Genomic DNA, 17,566 nt, shown 5'->3' with positions numbered 1-17,566 from the left:
GGCCCGCTGGCCAAGTCACGGTTACAGTCACGGTGTGCGCACACCAGGAGCTTCTTTGGGCACAATGTCCCACCGAAGGAGCCAGGGCTGGGCACCCGCGGGGGTTAAAGTCTCTCAGCTGCGGGATTGGTGCATTTTTCAATCCTTACGCTGATTGGTCTCTTTTCTGGCCGCTGGTTGGTCCATACTGGGGTGCAATCCTGACCAATCATTCTGAAATACTTTGATCTTACTGGTCGGCTCCTTCTCCAATCACAGTTCAGGTCGCTCTCATCCCTTCATGAGGCAACATTCTAGAAAGTTCCCTCCACTGAACTCACTGAATTCTCACCACCCACCCCAGGGGTGACACACCCCCATTGCAGTCCATTTAACTTAACAACTTATCACCTCATAACTTAGGACATTACCTACACACAACAATTCTTTATATTAATTAACAATTCATATCAACTCCTTTAATAGATTTTATTAATAATTCATAACTCCGCCTACAAAAATCACCTTTATTTATACCAGCCAGCCCAGCCTGCAATGCCGGGGCCATCCACAGGCACCTGCACAAGCCTGCTTGGGATAGAAAACCACTTCTGATCTCACTACTGTGTTCTGCACTGCTCTTAAAAGGCATAATAAATGCTAAAACGGTATAAATAGAAATTCAGGTGGGTCAAAAGTTGTAAACAAGGGCTGGGCTCGGCTGAGGCACCATCACCACACAGGGCCCAGTTGTGTGAGGTGTGACACTAAACCCACAGGGTTTTGTCTAGATGGGCTAAAGAAACGTGTTTTGTGGCCTGCTTGGGATAGAAAACCACTTCTGATCTCACTACTGTGTTCTGCACTGCTCTTAAAAGGCATAATAAATGCTAAAATGGTATAATTAGAAATTCACGTCGGTCAAAAGTTGTAAACAGGTAGAAACCCCTCTGAACTCGGCTGCCCTCAGCTTTGTCCTGGCTGGGGAACAAGGAGGGGAAAAAAACGGGAAAAGACTCGTGTTTCTCATCCCCTTCCTCTCCACAACCTCCAGGTTTCAGGCAGAGATAATTCCGAGGGTTTATCAGTGTCTGGCAATAAAGGAAGCCGGGACTGACCTGCCTTTACCAAAGTCAGCCTGTCTGGGGTCAAGAGTGCAAAAGACTCATTTGCACTTGTGTCTAACAATGCAAAAATTGATTTGTAGGTCCAGCAAATTCTATTTATCTCTTTGTTCAGGGGAAAAGCACCTCTGAAGTTTTAAGAGGGATGTCGGCTCTGGGTAATGCTCCTGCCACAAACTGTCTTGTTAAAACATGATGTTAATTGCCGATTTTTTTTGAGTATTTAACTTAAACAACACAATTTTTATCCATACGGGCTGTTTTGCGGGATTCCAAACCTTTAAAAAGTCTCTCCTTTAACTGAAAATAAGACTTTTTGAAAGGCCACATTCACAAATAATTAGAGCATCACCTCTGTGTTTGCAGCCAAATCTGAATCAGAAAAATCCCTGGGGTTTTTTTTGATGACCTGATGGGTCTTTCCATGTTTCAGCCTCAGAAGATTTTATGGTTGGCAGTTCAAAATCAGAGAGTTCTTTTCTCTTTTGTTTCTCTGTAACTTGGGAAGAACTGACTTGGAGTTCTCAACATGTGTTTCATGGAAACTATAAAACTATAAACTCACCCTGATGGAGCACTTTGGGAAGAGCTGCAGTGAAACTTTTACATTTGATCAGCTTGATTTCATACATGGTCCTCCACGGATTGAGAAGAGCAGATGAAATAATCAATTCAGACACATTTCTTTGGAAATTAAAGATGCTTTTTGCCACTGACATTTGAGACTTCAAGAAATCAGCACTTGTTTCAAAATGGAAAATGCACTTTTCCCTTCCAAATGGGAGAGGTGTGGCTGAATCAAATCCATTCTGCAGCGCTAATATAGAAATTAGCTTTTAGTAGAACCATCTCTGCAGCACTCCCCACCCTTTTCTTTCCCTCTCTCTGTCTGAAATGACCACAATATCCTAAATTAACACTGAACTCACTCAAACCACACATTTAGCTGTTGTCTTGCCTTCGGTTTTCTTCTCTCATCCCCATCCTGCTGCTGCTTCTTAACACTCTCTTGGAGATTATTGAACTCTCAGGTGGCTCTGGAGCAGCACTTCAGAAAGAAAGCAGCCCGGCACACATTTTATTGTGATGTTTGCTGTTAGATTTTCTATGGGATCACAGAAATTTTGGGTTAGAAGGGACATTAAAGATAATCCAATTCCACCTTTCACTATCCCAGGTTGCTCCAAGCCCTGTCCAACCTGCCTTTGAAAGTTGTAGATGAGGAATAGCAACAAATCCCTGCACCTGTGACAGCTCTGCATCCCCAACAACACCCAAAAACAGGGAAAAAAGAGAAAATTTCACATCAACAGCAGTTAAATAAACATGGAATCCTGCACCAAAACACTGGCCATGAACTCCACCTCCAGTTTCGTGCCTGAGGTTTTGCCTGCCTAATTAGCCAACATGGAAGTTTGGCTTTTTCGTGCTTCCCCGTGGGAGAAGTTTGGCTTTAAGTCCAAATCTTGTGGTCACTCTCACTATATTTCCCTCAGAGCTGTGCTGCTGTGGCTGTCTTAAAATACGTGGAGCTTTTAAAGGGAAAAACAAACAAACAAACAAAAAAACAAAAAAAAAAACCCCCAAACCCCCCCCCCCCCAAAAAAAAAAAAAAAAAAAAAAACACAAAAAACCAAAAAAACCCCCCCCCAAAAAAAAAACAAACCAAAACCCACCAATTTTATTTTTTTCATAGAAGAAGAGAAAAGTTTTCCTTGAAATTCTCCTTGGAAAGGCTTGAACCTTTCCACCTTTCCACCTCCTTGGAATGTGTGTGTACATTTATATATGAATGTGTTTGTGACTATTCAGAGAGAACCTCTGGGATAAGTAAGAAGTGGAAAATATGATCTTAAACCAGGAAAAAATCAGGGAAAATCTGCAATATTGCCCAGAGAAGTTGTGGATTTTGCATCCCTGGTTGTGCTGTGCCCAAGGCCAGGTTGGACAGGGCTTGGATCAACCTGGGATAGTGAAAGATGGAATGGGATGGGCTTTTTTAGGGTTTTCCAACCCAAACCATTCTGGGATTCTGGGATTCTATGGATCCTGCCCTGAACCTGTCCCCAGTCTTCAGCACAGAGATTTCCACTCCTACCCCCTTCAAATAACTCCTCTCCCAGTGTTTATCTTGGTCTGGTCAGAAACATCCTCTTGTTTTTCCCTAATAAAAAAAAAAAAATGACTGCACACAAAACATGTGACAGAACATTTGTCTTCAAAACCCTCTTTGAGTTCCAGCACGAGCTGTTTACTCTCTTTACCCCAGTGAAAAACAGCAGCTGGTTGTTTTGATGGGGTTTTTTTGGGTTTTTTTTTGGAGGGAAGGAGGTGTTGTGGGTTGTTTTCTTTGTCAGGAGTTTAACAGTATTTTATCTGCAACAGGAAACCGGGGTTACAGTTGGGTCAGGTTGTAGAGTCTCCCAGATCGCCGAGGAAAACAATAAACACGCAGACAAGGCAAAGCCTTGGAAAAAGAGAAGGGCAATATTGCCTCGATAAAGAATAAATCAAATGTATTTTTTTCCAGGAAAGAGCAAAGGGAATGTGTGTGGATGCCAGACATGACAGCGAGCTCGTGTGGATTTGAATCATCAAATTGAGGAATCATGGAATGGGTTTGGGCTGGAAAGACCTTGAAATCCATCCAGTTCCACCCCAATTCCACACCTTCCACTGTCCCAGGCTGCTCCAAGCACCATCAAACACCTCCAGAATTCGTTTGGGACAAGGGGAGAGGAAAAGTGGGAGACAGAGAGTTGTTGGCAAAGCCCAAATTCCTCCCCAGCACCTTCTGAAATTAAAGAATTTAATTCCTTCCCTCCTTCAAAGTTGGGGTGAATCCAGCATCCTGAGGAGGGAGCCAAGGCTCCGTCGGTTTGGAGTTCAGGCGTTTAATCCTTTACAAATTGTTGGAAAAAGAAAATAGCTGTTCCCTTCCCTGCCTATCCTGCCTATCCTAAAACCAGGATAGGGATGGAGTGGGGAAACCCACTCAAAAAAACACCTAAAAGCAAAGCTGTGAAGGGAGAAAGGGACACCCTGAAAGCAGCCTGGCTCATCAGTCACTCTGCTAATGAGGCCAAGATGTGGCAGAGCTGATAACAGACCTGATAAAGGAACTAACAAGGGAAAGTACTGATAACTTATCTAAAGCTGCTGAGCTGCCACCGCTGCTGCCTGGGACAACTGACTGACATTTTATCCCATAAAAACCCAGTCCTGTTTTGAGTCTTTGAACATTCCCTTTCCTAGAAATTCCTTCCAGGAGAGGAAAGTTCATTTTCTTCAGCATAAACCCAAGTTTAGCCCCCTTTCCTTGGTCTGGGTGAATGACATCAATCTCTACACCCAATAATTGATATATTAATTTAATTAATCGTTATATTAATTTAATTGCTTCAATGCAGTGCACTCTGTTAATAGTTATAGCTACTACTCTGTAATAAGTCATTCTGATTAAGGTTTTTAGTCTAATCATTGTCATAATATATTATTTTTATATAAATATATTGGGGTTGCCCTTCTTAATCCTGAGAGACAAGATTGTATAAAAATTCAATGACATCTGTGTAATCATTTAGATATAAACTATCGATTATAGTTTAATCAATAAACTGTATTTATTATAATAAATATAATATTGGGGCTAAGAATGGGTCCAAATGCACCCAGATTCCTTTCTAAGAAGGAGTTTAGAAAGCCAGGGCTGATTTCTTTGCCTCATAATTCTAATAAACTTCATCTGAATCTCCCATCCTGCCCTTGTTATCAATGGTGATATTCAATTTTTGTGGTAAAAATAACTCAAAAAAACACCTCTTACATCAAACTAAGCATGATCAGTCCCAAAAAATGATGTTTTCTGGCAGTTTCCATGTCAAGGATTTGTGGAAAGCAATAAAGTCCCCCCTGATTTTCCTCTTCTCCAGACTGAACCCCCCCAGTGACAACTCAGGAAACCTGGAATGTCAAGACTGTGGAGCCTTTCAAGGCTGGGCTTCATAAACAGGGATTAAATCTATTATTTACTTCAATTTTTATCCTTATGTGCATTGCCTGTAGATTTATCACCCAAATTCTCAGTTTCTCTATTGCCACGGTATAATCACAGGTGTTCATTGGAGTTAATTTAATGTATTCATGAGGAATTGTAGTGATGTATCCTGAATTTTATTGGATAATGGCTTAAAACCCAATAATAACTTGTTATTTTTCACCAGAAGATGACAACTTTATCAGCAACCCAATCTTAGTAAAGAAGCTAATTTACTTCTCCAAAATATCCCAGTCTCCAGGATGGTCCCTCCCATCCAAAGCTCAGCTTCCTCCAGAGCCAAAGGGCTGAGATGAAGTTCAGCTGAGCTTTGGAGTGACAGGCTGGAGGTGGCCCTTGGGGACAGGCTTTGGGCTGATGCTGGTGCTGCTGGGGTGGCACTGCCTGATCCTCAGGGGCTCTTCCCACCTTGGCCATTCCATGGAATCAAAGCCAAAGGCACCTGCACATCCACCAAATCTTCAGGGGGCCACAACTCCCAATTCATCTGCTCCCAGCCTCAGCCCCTTGAGGGCTGTCAGGAGTCTCCAGGATGGTCCCTCCCATCCAAAGCTCAGCTTCCTCCAAAGCCAAAGGGCTGAGATGAAGTTCAGCTGAGCTTTGGAGTGACAGGCTGGAGGTGGCCCTTGGGGACAGCCTTTGGGCTGCTGCTGGTGGCACTGGATGATCCTGGAGGGCTCTTCCAGCTTTGATGTTTCTGGAATTCTGTGAGCTGACCTGAAGCCCTGTTAGGCTCTCCCAGAGCCCTCATTTCCTGGGATTGCACAGCCAAGGTTCAGCTCCTTCTGCACTTCTGGAAATCCTCTTGCCACAGCACCAAGGCAGGTGGAAGTTTGGTTTCTCAGGCATGCCAAAACTCCTGAAACTCAGAAATTTGCCAAAACCTGCAGCTTATTTTTGCTAAATTGAATAAAGTGGTTCCACAGACACTGGAACCGCTGGGAATCCCTGCTGCCACATCCTCAGGGAAGTGCCCTGACCTGCCCAGGATTTGGAGCTGTTGGGGCACTTCTTGTCCTGTCACTGCATCACAACTGGGATTTAAAGATTAAAAAATATCTGGAAGGAGTTATAGGCATAATTTACCACTTGGAAAAGGCTTTGGATTACCCAACCCCTACAAAAGCACATTGCAAAATACAATATAAAGCTTAAAAAACACGAGTTGGTTTAAAGTGTAGCTCAGCTCAACAGAGACCATTTAATATCCCTTATCCTCATTACTTTTCCATGTTGGCATTCCCTGCTCCGTGTGTGTCTGGCTGTAAATCCCTCAGGGCAGGCACATTTTCCCACTCAATTTTTATTCCACACAGAGACTCATAAGGTTCTGTTGGGATTCCCAGTAGCTTCCAGGATGGAGCTGCTGGAATTCCAAGTTTTCAAGAGAGATTTGTGACACCTCACCCATTTAGGAGACAGAATTTGCTTTATTATCCACGAAAAGCTCTTTAATGAGGATTAGTAAATTTATAATAAAATTTTCTCTCTAACTGACCTGGGAAGCCACAAGATTTGTTTATGAATTCCCAACAAAGCCGAGTGTTTTCTGTCTGTCTTTAACTGGGAGAAAAGTAACATGAGATATTCAGAACAAGGTATTTGGGGATGTGATTTGGGGCAATGATGACGGCACTGGAAAAGCTTGGGGGTATTTTCTAACCTTGATAATTCTGGGATAAAGAATTAATATAATAATAATAATAATAAAAAATAAAATAATAATAAAAATAAAATAAAATATAATAATAATAATAATAATAATAATAATAATAATAATAATATAAAAATATTAAGCTTAGAGAGGGCAGAAGGACAGGACAGGCTGCCTCTATCACCAGTTGTAAATGCACTTTAAACCATCCACTGAATTGTTTTCCTCCCACAAAACACAAAGATTTAAAAGGTGGGCACAGCATTTCCCCAGCTCCTGAGGGCTGTGGGTTTTCCAACCTCACTTGGAAAACTGTTTCTAATCCTGGTTATCCAAAGGTGTTCCCACAAAAGCTGCACAACCCCTGCCTTTGACCATTTAAACATGTGCAGAACTCGATCCTTACATGTGGACAAGGAATTACCTTTGGGGAAATGGAGTTTGTGGGAATGTGAGGAGCTTCATGGAATTGAGTTGGAAAGAAACTTAAAGATGATCTTGTCCCAAACCCTGGGACATCTCCACTCTCCCAGGTTGCCCCAACCTGGCCTTGGACTCTTCCAGGGATGAGGCACCCACAAATTGTGTCTGGTTTGGAGGTGAGGGAGAATCAGTTTAGATTTGCCTTCCAGCAGATCCTCCTGATCCACGACTCTGCCCTGGGTGTGGGACACTCACCCTCAGTTTGGTTTGAAGGCTCTTGGGTCTTTCCAATAATCAATAATCTTTATAAATCACCAAAATTTTGGCAGGATATGAGATCTCTTTCCTTATCTCTGTAGGCAGCTCCTCTGACTTGTGAAGCAGCACAAAAAAAAACCAAAAAACAAACTCTGGGAATTACTCTCCCTGTTATTCCAGAGCAGGAATTAATATTCCACCTTAGTTCTTGTTCTCTCTGCCATCCCACAAACAATTTTGCTCCTGGCTAATTAGGAAGCCAACAAGGAGTGAAACACCTGTGTGCTGGAAGAGTTTCCCCAGAGATCCATCCTCGCTCCTCGTGGAGAAGTGGAAGGGGAATCCATTAAAAAGAACAAGGAGGGAAGGGGGGAGAAAAAAAAAATAAAAATCAATAATCTAATTAGAAAACATTATCTGAGGTAATGATGTCAATTAAAGAGCCATTTCTTGGAGAGCTTGGAGTGTCTGATGAGGGTGGGCACAAATCCTGCTCCCCCTGGCACTGAGCCCTGGCATTCCTGGTGTGTGCCCAACAGGGAATCTGAGAGGAAAAATTCTCTCTCCTGGTCTTGGAAGGTCCAGGTGGGCTTGAAGGTGGATGGGGAGAGGTTTTCAATACAAGAAAAACACCCCCAAAACCTTCCCAGAAACAGAGAAGTGCTCAGGTGTTGCCCTAATTTTTTCAGCCTTCTGATGTTTTACATTTTTGTGCTGAAATTCATAAACAAAACGTGATGTTGGGAATTGGTGGGTGCCCAAGAGGGGAAAACCTCTCTCCTGGTTTTGGAAGGTCCAGGTGGGCTTGAAGGTGGATGGGGAGAGGTTTTCAATACAAGAGAAACACCCCTTAAAACCTTCCCAGAAATAGAGAAGTGTTCAGGTGTCACCTTAATTTTTTCAGCCTTCTGATGTTTTATATTTCTGTACCGAAGTTCTCACGTAACATAAACATTTATGAATTTCTCACGTTCTCATTGTAACATAAACAAAAAGGTGATGCTTTGAAAACTGTGCATTCCTTCCTGGGGAAAGGACAAATCGATGGACTTCTAGTTTGACCAGTGGGGTCAGAGAGGTATCAACCTCATGGCCCAATCACTGATCAAACCCCAAACACTATTTAAACCCTAAACCCAAAATAAATTTCCTTCTTTCTGCTCGCACAACCTGAGAGTGTGAAAGTGGATTTTTCGTGTCCATCTGGTGACACCGAGGGAGGAGTGAGCAGAGGTTTGGGAGCAGAGCTCGTGGCTGGGAAGGACCTGGAGCAGGGAGTTTATGGTGTTGGCTGATCCATTTGGTGCTCAGAAATGGAGGCAGTTTGCTTGCTCACCTTACAGAACTGCATGGAAGAAATTCCTTATCCTTTTCTTCCAGCACCTTCACACAATCCCAAGGTTCTGAGGAGCTGTAACATCCTTGGGAAAACATCAGTTTTATTCCTTTGGCATAAATCTTCATAATTTTTAATGTTTGAGGTGTCTCTGCCCACAACAAGATGATTTTTAAGGTCTCTCTTTAAGGCAGGGACACCTTCCCCTATCCCAGGTGGCTCCAAGCCCCAATGTCCAGCCTGGCCTTGGACATTTCCAGGGATCCAGGGGCAGCCACAACTTCTCTGGGCAACTTATTCAGGCGTGATTAAATAAAACTGGGATTGTGTAAAATTTCCTAATGATTATTTGTTATCAACCAGGAGCTTTTGTTATTTTGAGGACTTCTCATTTTCTTGATGCTGTTTGTTTTGTGCTTTTCTTTTTTTCTTCTTTCCTCCAGTGGGGGAAGAGGAATGGAACAAGTGATGGGAATTGGGTTTGTGACTCTGGGGCTGCTCTTCCTTTTTCACACGCTCTGCAAGGAAAGCTGCTGTGATTTGGAGTGTTTCATGTGAAATCTCAGAATCATCAAGGTGGGAAGGAACCCTCAGGGTCACCCAGTGCCACCAGCAGCAGCCCAAAGCCTGTCCCCAAGGGCCACCTCCAGCCTGTCACTCCAAAGCTCAGCTGAACTTCATCTCAGCCCTTTGGCTTTGGAGGAAGCTGAGCTTTGGATGGGAGGGACCATCCTGGAGACTCCTGACAGCCCTCAAGGGGCTGAGGCTGGGAGCAGATGAATTGGGAGTTGTGGCCCCCTGAAGATTTGGTGGATGTGCAGGTGCCTTTGGCTTTGATTCCATGGAATGGCCAAGGTGGGAAGAGCCCCTGAGGATCAGGCAGTGCCACCCCAGCAGCACCAGCATCAGCCCAAAGCCTGTCCCCAAGGGCCACCTCCAGCCTCCTCCTGAACACTCCCCCAGACAGTGACTCCAAACCTCCCTGGGCAGCTCATCCCAAGGCCTGACCACTCTGCCAGGGAAATTTCCTTGCCCAATCTCCAGCCTGAGCCTCCCCTGGTGCAATTCCAGGCCATTTCCTCTCCTCCTTTCCCTTGGGACGTGGAAGAAAACCGGTCTCTACTCATGAGGCAAAGTTGGTGAATAAATCCACGTTTTCAGACTTAAAAATCTTCATTTTGTCCAGTGGAAAAGTTTCTTTTTTCTCCACTGTTTTTATGGAATATTGTCAGGAGCTGGAAATGTTGAGAGGGAGAACCCCCTCTGCTGTGTTGCTTTATTCTTGTTCAAGTTACTTCTTCATTTTTATGGTTGTTTTGGTCATAACTGAATTTAAAAGCAATTCCCAGCATTCCAATGCCAAATCCCAGTTTTTCTCCCCCTTTTGGGATAAAATGTGGTTTTTTCAGCTGAAGTTTTCCCCTTGATTTTGAGCTCAAACACACTGGCAAACATTCCCAAAACATTGCAGAGAGATTTGGTTCAAGGAAACCCTTCCCTTGCTTGTGTTATACAAGAAAATTTGGAATTTGGGGCTTTTTTTTTGCTTCCAGATGTTTCTTCTTCTCTCTCCTTGCAGCTCCTGAGCTCCAGGGAGAGCAGCACTTTATCCTCAGTTCCTCTGAGGCTGCTGCTCCTCTCCCCTTCTTTTCCTCTCCCCGATGCTCATGGGGGAGGAAAGCACTTAAGGTTCTCTTTTGGGGCTGAGTTTTTCCATCCCTTTAATTTCCCCCTGAATCCTCCAGGATGCTAAAGGGGACCTGAGGGGGCTTCCCATAAATTAAAGGTGTTTTAGTGTTCATTAGACACCTCCTGTCCCCTCCCCTCTCTCTTTCTTCATCTCCTCCAGTTGTGTTCTCATCAACAAACGAGTATTTGCAGGTGCTGCAGTGATGGTGTTTGGAGTGTTTTCTGTCCAGGAAAAACAAACAGAATTCCAGAGTCAGATGGAATTTCCTCATGTAAAGGGTGGTCTGGTCTTGGAAAGAGCTGCCCAGGGAGGTTTGGAGTGCCCATCCCTGGAGGTGTCACCTGGAGGTGGCACTCAGGGTGACAAGGGGGGACATCAGGGACAGCTGGGACTGCCTGGGCTGGGAGGGCTTTTCCAGCCTCAGGGATCCAGGGAACAAAAGGCAAGTTTGCCTCTGACACCACAAAGTTTAGGAAAAAATGACAGGAAAGAAATAGAAAATGAGAAGTTAAAAAAAAGGGAATTAAAAAAAAAAGCTGCAGGAGGACTTTTCACAAGGGCATGGAGTGACAGGAAAAGAGGGAATGGCCTTGAGCTGAAGGAAGGAAGGGTTAGGTGGGATTTTGGGCAGGAATTATTCCCTGGGAGGGTGGGGAGGGGCTGGGATGGAATTCCCAGATTTGCTGTGGCTGCCCCTGGATCCCTGGCAGTGCCCAAGGCCAGGCTGGACATTGGGGACAGTGGGAGGTGTCCCTGCCATGGCAGGGGTGGCATTGGGTGGGATTTAAGGTCCCTCCCAACCCAAACCATTCCATAATTCCATGATTTTATGGTTCCATCATTCCATCATTCCACATTCTCAGCACCCACTATCAGAGACATTTCCCAAGGTCTTGCAGTGACAGGACAAGGAATAACGGCTTCAAACTGAAAGAGGGAAGGTTTAGACTCGATATTAGGAAGGAATTCTTCCCTGGCACAGGTTTCCCAGATTTGCTGTGGCTGCCCCTGGATCCCTGGCAGTGCCCAAGGCCAGGTTGGACATTTGGGGACAGTGGGAGGTGTCCCTGCCTGGAACAAGATGATCTTTGAGGTCCCTTCCAACCCAAACCATTCCATGATTCCATAATATTCCCATTTATCACACGCACAGGACTCTTGACTTGTCATTAAAACCAGACCAGGCTGGTCCAGGTGTGATCCTTGGCCTTTTCCTCCTTGCAATCCTCATTTTCAGCTGAAAGATGCCCTGACTTTCTCCTGTGTGTGTTTTCCAGCTGCAACCCAAACCCAGCTTTGCTGAACTTCCTCCTCAGCTTGTCAGGATTTATTTGAAAAAATATATATATTTTTAAATTGTTCTGCATTAACAAAGTTCCCTCTCAAATCATATTGCTGTGCCAAGAAAACACAGGGATCCCCTGAGTTCTCTGTGCTTCCCTTTCTGAGTTTTATTTCAAAAAATCTGAGTGATAATTGAGATTTCATTCCCACTTTTCCATGGCTGCTCTTTGCCACGCCAGCAATGGAGAACAAGTTCCACAAGTTGCAGGGACTGGGGAAATCAGGTGTAAAGCTGTTTTAAGTCTAAATAAATGTGAAAGATGTCAGGGAGTGTGGCTGGGTCAGTCCCTGAAATTCTCACAAGAGATTTAATCTCATAATTAAAGTCACTGGGTAATAATAATGACAAGCACCAGGCTTAAAAAAATATGATTTAAAACCAATTCTGACATCAAGCTCTTGAGGAATCATTAAGAGTGTTTGGCTTGGAGTCAGCCTGTCCCCGTGCTTCCCTGCAGAATGTCACTTTATAATTTCCTCTTTTATTTCACACCCAATCCTCCTCGAGTTAATGATTTTATCAGGCAGAGAGAGGGAAATGAAGTGCTGGAAGCCACCAGGAAAAAAAAAAAAAAATAAATCCTGCCTGATGGAACAGTGTTGAAATCACTGATTTAGCACCAGGTGGAAAACGGGATCTACAAAGCTGCAGGACAATCCCTAAGGGTCACGAAATCCTCTTTTTTTTTTTTTTTTTTTTTTTTTTTTTTTTTTTTTTTTTTGAAGGTACAGGTTACAATTTATGAAATATTAAGTGTTATTTTCTAAATGCTTCATAAACACTGTCTAATCCTGCTCTACAGCTCCTCTGTGAGCTCCATCTGTTATGGGACGGTAAAATCCTCATTAATAACAGCCCTGGTAATTCATTTGTGTGACTTTTCTTCAAAGAACATTCCTTTGGAGGAGAAAAATGAAACTTGAGGGAAAGTGGAGCAGCAGCAGAATTTCTTGGAAAGCCCTTGGAAAGCAGAGAAAACTCAAGGGCAAAGTGAAACCTTCACCTGCAGCCAAATTCTGCCCAGAAATTGAGTTTTCCTGACCCAAGTGGGTCAATTTTTCTCCTTTATTCCCCTCTGTAATTTTTTTTTCTTTGTCCTTAATCAGAACTTTTTTTTTTTGTCCTCAATCAAAACATTGCAAAGCTTTGTTTAACATTTTGAATCAGGGCAGAGGAAAAAAGAGATGAAAAAATCTCCAAAAAAAGTTTTGCAAGATGGGAAAAGCATTTCCCAGACAGCTTTAGCAACATCTCCCAGGATTTGCAAAGAGCTGGGAAATCAACAGTGCCCCTCATCCCAATCCATCTGGGCCATCTCCAGTGAAAATGAGTCCTCACAAACATGAGCTCATGACTTCCTTAAATCCCACAAAAAAACCCCAAAAAAAACCCACAAAAAAACCCAAAAAAAAACAAAAACAAAAAAAACAAAAAAAAACCAAAAAAAACACAAACAAAAAAAAACAACCACAAAAAAACAAAAAAAAAAAAAAAACAAACAAACAAAAAAAAAAAAACCAACAACACCAAAAAACTCCTTCCCCAGGAAATCACTTGGAGCCAAGTGGATTCTGGCTACCTGCAGCATCCCATGACCCCTGGATAATAAAAAATAAAAAATAAAAAATAAAAAAGCCAGAGATGAAATAATTCTGCTCCTGACCTGTCACGGAGAGAGGAGGAATCGGAACAAATCCCTTCAGGCTGTGCTCATCCCTTCCCTCATTTCCTTTGGCAATTCCAGGAGCTGCCCAGGCCACTTTGTCTTCCTATAGAATGTTCCAGCTGTGGCACAGGGCTTGGCATTTGTGTCTGCTCCTAATCCTTCTCCTCCTGTCACCTCCGGAAATGGGAAACCCTTTTTAAACACTTCATTTGCTTCCCTTTGCGCAGAGGAGAGAGAGGCTGGGAGGATTTGCCAACAATATTCCTGCTTTTTATTCCACTCTCTATTATTTTTTTCCTATTATATTAATTTTTTCCTATTATATTCATTTGTTTTCCTGTTATATTCATTTGTTTTCCTTTTATATTAATTTCTTTTCCTATTATATTCATTTGTTTTCCTTTTATATTATTTTAATTTTTTTTTCTGTTGTAAAAAGCATTTAATCTCTTCTAAATAATTAAATTGTCCTCGTGAAGGTGCTCCTGGAGCTGATCCTTCCACAGGCAGCAGAACAACCTGGATTGAAGGCACTGGATGATCCAGCAATGAGGGTTTGCTCTTTCCTCTCTGATTTTTTGATTAAAACTCTGTGGTTTGTTTCCTACTTGCATGAAAAAAATAAGTTCCAGTTCCACTCATTTAAGAGCTGATCTGAAAGTTCTTTAAAATTGGAATGAAGAGAGAAATGTGACTTTATTTTTTTGTCCTGCATCACCCTGGAGCTCCATGTCCCTGTTGGACAAGGCTTGGAGCACCCTGGGATAAGTTAATTTAGGTTTTAGGTGTCCCTGCCCATGGCAGAGGTGGAATGAGATGATTTTTAGGTCCCTTCCAACCCAAACCGTTCCCTGTTTCCTCATTCTGTGATTCCACCTGCAGAGCTGCCCCAGCTCTGGAATTCCCAGCCCAGGGAGGATGTGGAGCTGCAGGAGAGAGCCCAGAGGAGGCTCCAGGATGAGCAGAGGGATGGAGCAGCTCTGCTGGGAGGAAAGGCTGGCACAGCTGGGATTGTTCAGCCTGGACAGGAGAAGCTTTGGGCTGAGCTCAGGGTGGCCTTGCAGGGCCTGAAGGAGCCCCAGGAAACCTGGAGAGAGACAATTCCCAAGGGCCAAAGGGACAGGACACAGGGAATGGCTTCACACTGAGAAATGACAAGTTTAGGTGGGATGGTGGGAAAAAATCCTTCCCTGGGAGGGTGGGGAGGGGCTGGGATGGAATTCCCAGATTTGCTGTGGCTGTTCCTGGATCCTTGGAACCTTCCCTGCTAATCCCTGGTGGTGTCCATCAGCAAACAGCAGAACTGCTTTTAAAACCTGGGAAATGCCCTGAACTTCAGAGGTGAAAACGACACAAACCCACACTCCTGGCAAAAAAAAAGGCAACAAGTCTCTCCCTCCTTCCTCAAGCTGTGAAGTGCCCTTTTTCCAGGATTACTTTTTTCCGTCCTTTGGTGAGGTTCGGTTTAAAACATGAAGGTGCTGATGATAAAGTGGCTGTGGAACCTGAGAATGAGAGAGAGTCTCTAATTTATGGAGTTTTGGGTCTGGTTGTAGTTTGAATTATCTTTTCATCATCCCAGCAAAGCCATTTTTCTGGTGGTCCTACAAGAAAATGATTTCCAGGGAAAGAGCCTGGATTTTGTTTACTTAATTTTATGGAATCATGGGACGGTTTGGGTTGGGAAAGGATCATAAAGATCATCCCATTCCAACCTCCAGCCCATCTTTATCCAGTTCATCCTCATCCAGCTCATCCTCATCCATCTCATCCTCATCCAGCCCATCCTCATCCATCCCATCCTCATCCAGTTCATCTTCATCCATCCCATCCTCATCCATCCCGTCCTCATCCATCTCATCCTCATCCATCCCATCCTCATCCATCTCATCCTCATCCATCCCATCCTCATCCAGTTCATCTTCATCCATCCCATCCTCATCCATCCCGTCCTCATCCATCTCATCCTCATCCAGCCCATCCTCATCCATCCCGTCCTCATCCATCTCATCCTCATCCAGCCCATCCTCATCCATCCCATCCTCATCCAGCCCAGCCTCATCCATCCCATCCTCATCCAGCTCATCCTCATCCAGCCCAGTTTCCTCCTTCCTCACAGGAGCCACCACGGTCATGGATTTCTGGTGTCCCGTCCCATCCCCAGGGACAGCCCAATTCCATGGACTCAGAGAATCCTGGAATGGTTTGGGTTGGAAGGGAACTTAAAGCTCATCCAGATCCTTGGGCAGGGACACCTCCCACTGTCCCCAATGTCCAACCTGACCTTGGGCACTGCCAGGGATCCAGGGGCAGCCACAGCAAATCTGGGAATTCCATCCCAGCCCCTCCCCACCCTCCCAGGGAAGGATTTTTTCCCACCATCCCACCTAAACTTGTCATTTCTCAGTGTGAAGCTATTCCCTGTGTCCTGTCCCTTGGAAAAACTCCCTGTCCTGTCCACAGGGATGCACTGAAACATCCCAAATTTCAAATGGAGCTCCCCAAGCTCTTTAGGAGTGGGATTTCAGCAGCCCCTGTGATCCAGGTTTTTCTGGAAACCACAGCCCAAGGATGTTGTTGAACATAATTGGATTTCAGGAAAAAAAAACAGGATAAAGCTTCTGAAAGTCCCAAACGATTTAGGATCAAAAGTGAGAGACACAAAACATTTCCAAGCAAAACAGTGATATTTTTTTATTTAGTCTTGTTCTTTTATCCTTCATTAGGAGCAGCTTTTTTTCCATTTCCTGCCTCGTGCCTGACCCCAGTTCACGGCACTTGTTTTGCATGGGAGACTTGTGGAATAAATTCCCATCCCTGGCAGTGTCCAGGGCCAGGTTGGACATTTGGGGACAGTGGAAAGTGTCCCTGCCATGGCAGAGGTGACACTGGATGAGCTTTAAGGTCCCTCCAACCCATTCTTTGACTCCATTAAATCCCTTGGTGGTCAGAAGCTGACACAAAATGCTGTTTACACATCAGAATTTCCAATATAAAAACTGTTTTGCTTTTTTTCCCATAAATTATATAAAAAAACGAAATATCCCTGCACCTTTATTAGAGCAAAATAGGACAAAGAGAAATAAATTATTTGCATTGTTGAAGGTTCAGGTATTTTATCTTTGCAAAGAAGTGATAAGATCTATCAGGGTCTATTATTTTTATCTTATCTGAAAGTCCAGTGTAGAATTCAATCTGTTTTTAGGAGAAGGAAAACTATTATATCCCAAATTTTCCGACCCGTGTTTTAGAACAAAATTTTAGAGCTGCACACTTTTGGTTGTCATGTCAACTTAACACCTTCTCCAGGCAATATTCCCTGGTTTCTAAATAGCACAAAACTGATCTAATTTTGTCTTTAGTCATTATCAGAAGTAAAACTTCATTCTGAATCCTCCAAGTGCAGTATAAGACATGGGACAGTCATTGAAAAAGGGGAGGAGAACTTTAAAAAGTGTTATTTTTTTTTTGTTTTCCAGAGAAGCTGTGGCTGCTCCTGGATCCCTGGAAGTGTCCAAGGTTTTATCACGTCGATATTGATCCCCAGGATATTCACCAACAGCAGTTATTGATAAGAAATAACTGGGATCAAGTATTCATTTTTTTTTTAATATAATTAATGTAAATTAAAGCTTCTTTTTGTTCTCTGCCAACCAGTGCCTATTTTGTTGTATGGAATAATTTAGGAATATTCAGCTTTATTGGATTTTTGTGTTTTCCAGCAATACCTGGACATTGGGGTTTGGACCAACCTGGGACAGTGGAAGTGTCCCTGCCCATGGCAGGGGATGAGCTTTTGTTGAACCCAAATAATTTCATGATTTCCCTGTTTATGGAATTAACCCAAATTAACAATGCTGTTTCAAGCCATGCCCAGGCCTGAGCTCGCACCCATTAAAACCAGTGCTGCTCTTACTGGTCAGACTTTCACCAGCATCAAACCTGAGCTGATGCCTTGGGAAGGCTGAGCTGGAACAATAAAGAGAATAAAGTTGATGTTTATTAAAAGGTCTTTAGGACACACTTTGGGCAGT

This window comes from Zosterops lateralis (genome assembly GCF_965231275.1).
Source record: "Zosterops lateralis genome assembly, chromosome: 2".
In the NCBI taxonomy this organism is placed as follows: Eukaryota; Metazoa; Chordata; class Aves; order Passeriformes; family Zosteropidae; genus Zosterops; species Zosterops lateralis.
Note: the sequence above shows the minus strand (reverse complement) of the source record.